This window comes from Protopterus annectens, chromosome 1.part0 (assembly GCF_019279795.1).
Source record: "Protopterus annectens isolate FY-2018-M chromosome 1.part0, PAN1.0, whole genome shotgun sequence".
NCBI classification, from domain to species: domain Eukaryota; kingdom Metazoa; phylum Chordata; order Ceratodontiformes; family Protopteridae; genus Protopterus; species Protopterus annectens.
This window is the reverse complement of record NC_056725.1, coordinates 1,049,094,479-1,049,100,478: the sequence shown is the minus strand read 5'-3', so window position 1 is coordinate 1,049,100,478 and position 6,000 is coordinate 1,049,094,479. Positions and strand designations below refer to the sequence as shown.

General features: G+C 39.2%; 1 protein-coding gene across 1 annotated transcript in view; it reads right to left on the bottom strand.

Moving 5' to 3' along the window:
- VSNL1 (visinin like 1) overlaps window positions 1-4,463 on the bottom strand; it is a 900,977-nt gene extending 896,514 nt beyond the window's left edge. The window contains exon 1 of the mRNA XM_044064864.1: window positions 4,189-4,463. The gene's annotated coding sequence lies outside the window, so the exon portion shown is untranslated. The remainder of the gene's footprint in view (window positions 1-4,188) is intronic.
- Window positions 4,464-6,000: the final 1,537 nt, after the last annotated feature.

The window sequence follows — 6,000 nt, the reverse complement described above, 5'->3', positions numbered from 1 at the left end:
ATGTCCGAGGACAATCCCCCACTGCAGTGGCCATAGAGTAAAGGGAAATCTATATACATAGTGGTACACACACACACACACACACACACACACACACACACACACACACACACACACACACACACACTAACATAGAGTCTACTACAGGTGCTGACTTGCTAGTAACTCGTTATACGCGTGCTCCCTGCCACTTGCTCAAGAAAGCAAAAGCTCGCACTCCCACTAACCTGATCTCCCACTCTTGCAAAGCTCTCTCCACACCCAACCCTATACAACTGTATAGGCCTTCCCTAAGCTAATTTCTAACCCTAAAACTTCCACCCTGTTCTCAGCTCAAGTCCTTATTCCCTTATCCTAAACTTCCACTCCCCATCCTTAACCCTAAAGTATCCAATCACTCTATTATCTCCCTAAAAATAAATTTCCCGATCACTCCTAAACATAAAACTCTCCACCAACTCCCTAAACGTAAAAGTCCCTTTCCTTTCTCTAAACCTAAAACTCCTTTCAGCTCCCTAAACTGGAAATCCCTTTCCCACCCCATAAATCTAAAACCCTTTCCCACTCCTTAAACCCAAAACTCTTCCTTTGCTCCTTTAACCTAAAATTATCAACCTGCTCCCACTCCACAGGCGATAGTACAAACTTGTATTCCAGTTTCACAGTGGTTTTCGAGTGACTGAGACTTGAACATCTGCAGTACTCCCACATATATGAATAGAAAAATACACCTATACACAGACATGCACTTAAAAGCATGTACACACACACACACACACACACACACACACACACACACACACACACACACACACACACACACACACACACGCACACAGCTGTACATCTCACTAGATTGCAATAATAATCCCTATTGTTTGTACTGTGATTTTTTTTATGTAAAGTCCCTGTAAATAATCTTTTAGATTGGTGGGTTTTATCTGTTTACCAAAATAAATAAAAGAGTATCCCAAAGACACCCATACGCCTGGGTGTCAGCCTACCTGTATTTCCAGAAAAGGCCTGTGTAAAGAGGCTGTATAATTTTCATTTAAGAAAACTTTGTAGAGTCTGCTAAGCACAACTGTGCTATTATCTAGAATGGGTAGAATTTCATATTTCATTCCAGAAGCTGGTTGCAATCATCTTACAAAATGTAAGCTTTCCAGACACATTTAATAATCCCAAGTATGTAGTCTGGCATACTCAGTGTTCTCAAATGAGTACATTTTTTTCTGAGCATCTCTTGGAAACTTCAACACTCAAAAACCAGAGAATGTTTAGAACTGTGTAAAAGATTACTTACAGTATACAGATATACAAAGAATGCTGGTATGAAAAGAATACATTCCTAAGAAAAGTTTTTTTTTATGGGAATAAATAGTAATAGCTGAAAATAACGTACCCCCTTCCTATATGTCTACAGGTAGCATTTTGAGGGTTAACTACATTTTTAAAATAATATATGAGTAGTTCCGCCAACATCATTAGCTTTGAGTACAAATTGTAAATTCCTGGCTACACCTGATCACATTTCTTTGAAACACCTGATTCAAGTAGTGTAATATTTATCCTTTTATCTCTGAAGTATATTTACAGCTAGAGCACACATTTTGTTGAATTTAGTATTTCTGCAGCAATTTATTCAAATTTTGTACACATGTACACTTTTTAAAATATCACAACAATTATATTTAAACAGACTTTATTTTATAAGTGGGGGAATTCCTGTCTTAGTAATACACCTGTTTTTGGTTTGCCATGTCACTGCTAACTGAATGTAAGATTTAGGTACACATTTTAGAAAATCAGTTCTCAGATCATCTGCTAGTAAGATCCTACACTGACACTTAAAAAAACATCTTTCATATGCTGTTATACAATAGCCTCCAAAATATTAACTAAATTAAATTAAATCACATTGTTTACTAAATTTAACATAGCATTTTAATACAGCTGGTGGTGGCCCAAGACATCCTCATCAAAGAGTGAATGAAAAAGTATAATCAGTGCAGGGGCTGCATATATGATTTTTCCCTGTTAGAAAAATATTCCACTAGCTTACCCTTTCAAATAATTATGGCTGTGCTGGATTTGTCTGATTTTATTTGTAAGCTTGTTCAGCCACTCAGCTGTAATTCTGTAAATCAAAGAAAAGACGCACCCGACCATTTAAACCAATCTCAAAAGTGTACAATCCAAACCTTGTAAATGCTTTATCAAAAATAACCTGCGATTGTGTGTAATTGTATTTTTCACGTCACATATCTCCCTGTTTTAGCTGGTACATATCCCTTGACTATAGATATGATTAAATAAAATGGCAAAACGAACTGCAAATATCCACTACCAGTACACTTTTTATGCGTATAGAATATGATCTTCTTGCCCTTATCACGATATCCACAACCATCCTCCTCTTCCCCCTCCTGCATCCTGGCAAACAAAAGAGCGAAACTCCAAGAGCTTTCCATCTTCATCCCATCCCCATGCCAGCCAACCAATGCGCAGCGTCGTGCATAATGTGCAGCTTCCTCAGCCTGGAATAAAAGCTTCATCCAGCCTACTGTGAAATGGCCATCCTGGTGCCTCAGCACTGCAAATCACAACAAATACGCTGCACGTTTGCAAAGCTAGTTTGACCTTGAGCCTCTGAAACAAGCACTTCTTTAGTAAACAAAACCACTGTTTTAGGGAAAAAAAGCAATAAATGCACTAAAGTCTGTTATCTTCTTCCAGGTCTTGTAACCAAGGTATCTATCTGTCCTTTGTGGTACCTGCCTTGGCAGATGTTTGAAACTATCTGAGTTCACCGGCTCTTATATTTATAATGGCAGTCCATAAAAACCTAATATCATAATCGGAATAGCATGAATTTATTGGAGCAGTATTACCAACCAGGTCTAGGATTTACGAAAAAAAAAAACTAAGATGCATCTTCGATCTTGCGTTGATCGGTACAAAGCATCAAATATTAGAGTGCTTCTCCATCGTGTAACTGTAAAGATGCGCAGGAGGCATTGCGTTTGACACCCCCCCCCCCCCCAATTTACAATTTCAAAAAACAGCAACGACAAAAAGGTGCAGACATAGATTCGTGGATTTTTTTGAGCACAGAACTTGTTTTTTTATATTTTTTCAACTTAAGCAGACAAAACTCCCAATAGCCGCAGTAGGTCTGCAAGGCAGCTGTTTCCCTTCAGAGTACAAAGGCACATTATGTACTGCGATCCATCACCTTAGCCCTGCAATGAGGATTTATCTGTTAGGTGTCACCCCAGACAAGTACAGGCATGCATTAGTGTGAGGAAATAAAAAAAATAAAATAAAATAAAGTCAATATACAGTTCAGTTGAAAAGACGCACTGTTATTTTTGGAATGTATCCATGTCACTTGCACAGGCAGCTAGTAGGCGGGAGTCAACTATTGCATACAACAAGCAAAGGCTTGTTTTCACTACTACTCCATTTACTGCTGGTGGTATAGCATTTTTTATTTATTAGTTATAATAAAATGTGGCTTGGGCAAACTAGACCAACAACGAAATGGCAAGAAATGCAGATATACTACACAGACTAGATCAAACACTTTTTTTCAGTTATAGTCATTATAAAGCACAGACCGGCCACATCACAAAAAAAAAAAAAAAAAAGCTGAACTTACAACATATAAATTGCAACAACACAATTCAGCATTAACTTCGGGACGCACGATTCCAGCATAAAGAGCAAATTGATCTGCAAGCAGAGGTCGGGCAATGATTGACACACCAGGTAGGCAGGTGTGTGTGTGCGTGTGTGTTTCAGTGCAAATGCTCACTATATACACGTTTTGACCCCATAGCCTGACATCTGCTGTAGTATTACAGAAGCAGATAAATGTGTACTCCAGTGCCTAAAGCACTGTTAGGGCTTGGATCAAACAGTTACTTTTCGCTTCCATGCCAGCTGGGCAGCCTGTATCTTTAAAAAGCAAAGCCGAAATGTCGGCTGCAATCTGCGGTGCCTATTTTCTAAATGTCACCTGGTCTCCATAAACATTTTTATCACATTCTAGACTGATTAGTAATTTCCTGAAAGTGAGGTCCTGGAGGTGCTGCCAATTGCCCCCCTCCATGCTGCCATGTCCTGTGCGAAGACAGGAAGGGGTACGTACGCTCCAACTTGCATGGAATCATTTGGACTCACCTTTCCCGGTGGGTTAACGAAGAAGATATGTATGCCAGTTAAGGAAACACGAAGTGGCTGTAGTATGTGAGACTCCGAATTAGCAGGGTTCCTGTTAACTTGACTGAGTCGGGGACCCGGTCGAGATTTAGGCGTAGATCCCGTGGAAGCGCCAGAGATGTCGCTGCTCTTGCTGCTGCTGGAGGCTACACGATGTGCTGCTGCAGAATAGATGTAGTGCCTTCGCGTCAGCCCCTGTGCATCACGCACTCACTCCATACATTTGCTAAGATTTTTTTTAGTGCAAACCAACCTGGTTACTTGATGCCGTGCGTTCTGAGTATGCGCAGCTGAAGGACAGCCTCTATCTCTGCACCTCTAAAGGCTCGAAAAAATGTGTTTTCTCCTGTAGGGAAATAATAATACGTTGCTAGCATTTTCTTTAAAACAGGTTTGCTGGTACTGTTAATAATTTCACATTTCTGGGCTTCAATGAAACCGAAAAAAAAAATAAAATAAAGTGCTGGAATTGTCCACTTTGTTGTGTGCTATAAATATGATAATTTTCCACCTAGCGCAATAATTGAAATCCTGTTGCATTGCTCTAGCAATATTTTTTAAAAGGAAATACTTCTGTTTCCTACACCAGATCAGTGTGCTCAGTGTATACACACACACACACACTTTATTTCCAAACTTCAAATAAATATGTAAGGATAAGTGAATTACAGCCTGTGATAAATATATATTCTACTTTCAGGGAATACTAGCTAATGCATAGATATCCACATGGTCTGGGTTACCTTGATCTTCCGTTTGAAAATAAATATTTACCTATATATGCCCTCAAGGTGTAAAGTGAAACAACTGCAGTATAAGAATACAATGATGAGTTATTATAGTACCTACCCATTACCTGCTTTATTAACTGGAATATGAGGGGAGGGCTAAGGTAAGTAATTTTATAAGCAAGCATCTTATTTACATAGCACAAATAGTTACAAGTTTATCTTGGATGAATGACACAAATGAAGAGGGTGGGAAACAGATGTTTTCAATGTTTGAGTAATAATTTTCAACACAAGTATCACAGAATGGCACCAGACAAGGTTAGTTGTAACACAAGCCAATATATATTTAACTGAGTTCCATACACATACACCAAAATCTTGGTTATGCTGTGTTACATGGTGACATCTGTAAGACAGCATGCTCACTCATGGTACCAAATGCCACCAAAAAATCATATCAAACTTTTTGCCAGTTATTGCATTCAGAACTGCTGTATCAAACTGCACTAGCAATGTGGCATCCGGATGAAAACAAGAACCCTCAAAATGATAACACTGCCTTTCTACCATTTGCAGCAATCTCCAGTCATGTCACAGCCAAAGCACAGGCCAACGAGCTTGATTATCCACAGCACTTATCCAGAGATGCATCAGTGATGTATTATCCAACAACTTTTATCACTAAGTTACATCAGTGCTTTATTATCCACAGCCCTTATCCCTCAGTTACATCAGTGCTTTATTACCTGACAGCACTTATCCCCCAGTTACATTGGTGCTTTATTAGCCAACAGCACTTACCCCCAGTTATATCAGTACTTTATTATCCACAGCACTGATCCCCCATTTACATCACTGCTTTATTATCCAGAGCACTTGTCACCCAGCTGGATCAGTGCTATATTATCCAGAGCACTTATCACCCAGTTACATCAGTGGTTTATTATCCAACAGCACTTACCTCCAGTTGCATCAGTGATTTTACTATCCACAGCACTCCCCCCCCATCATATAATGCTTATATATAGAGCAATCAGCAAGT